The sequence below is a fragment of the Egretta garzetta genome, unplaced genomic scaffold (genome assembly GCF_000687185.1).
Source record: "Egretta garzetta isolate BGI_Z169 unplaced genomic scaffold, ASM68718v1 scaffold370, whole genome shotgun sequence".
Classification (NCBI taxonomy): domain Eukaryota; kingdom Metazoa; phylum Chordata; class Aves; order Pelecaniformes; family Ardeidae; genus Egretta; species Egretta garzetta.
This window is the reverse complement of record NW_009258292.1, coordinates 1439789-1440498: the sequence shown is the minus strand read 5'-3', so window position 1 is coordinate 1440498 and position 710 is coordinate 1439789. Positions and strand designations below refer to the sequence as shown.

Genomic DNA, 710 nt, shown 5'->3' with positions numbered 1-710 from the left:
GGGAGGTTTAGTGTGGACATTAGGAAAAATCTCTTCACTGAAAAGGTTGTCAGGCATTGGAACAGGCTGCCCAGGGAAGTGGTTGAGTCACCATTCCTGGAGGTATTTAAAAGACATGTAGAAGCAGCACTTAGGGGTGTGGTTTAGAGGTGGACTTGGCAGTGCTAGGTTAAAGGTTGGACTCTATGATCTTCAAGGTCTTTTCCAATCTAAATGATTCTATCTAAAACAAGGACCAAATTCCATTCCCTGCTGCAGCAATGCAGAGTCAATCTTCAGCAGAGCATCAGGGTTTTAAGAAGGGGAGCTCTGAATTATATCCCTGCCATGGACAACCACTTAAATTTTAGTGCCCCTAACTGGAACAGTGCTTGCAGGTGTATGTAGGTGAGGGAGTCAGTGTTAGGATTAACATTTTCTGTCTGCACTATGTAGTTACAAGTTTCCATATGCATCATATACATAGCAAGACTTGAAATGGTCAAGTGTCAAGAAAAGGAAATGAAGGAGGCTTTCAACTCTGTTAAGAGGATGAGACCAAGGTGAAAGCCCTAAAGACAAAACATAGCGGAGAAAGCTTCAATTTAAGGGAAGGAAAAGCCATAAGCTAAAGAAAAATGCAGTCAGGAATGAGGAACTTCTGATACTCTCCCTTGAATATCAGGTGTAGTAACTGAGATACTCTGGTTTTAAAACAAAAGCACCTGCCC

General features: G+C 42.1%; 1 protein-coding gene across 1 annotated transcript in view; it reads left to right on the top strand.

Annotated features, from left to right (window-relative positions):
- ASMTL (acetylserotonin O-methyltransferase like) overlaps positions 1–710 on the top strand; it is a 28822-nt gene that overhangs the window by 16899 nt on the left and 11213 nt on the right. The gene's annotated exons all lie outside the window — the stretch shown is intronic.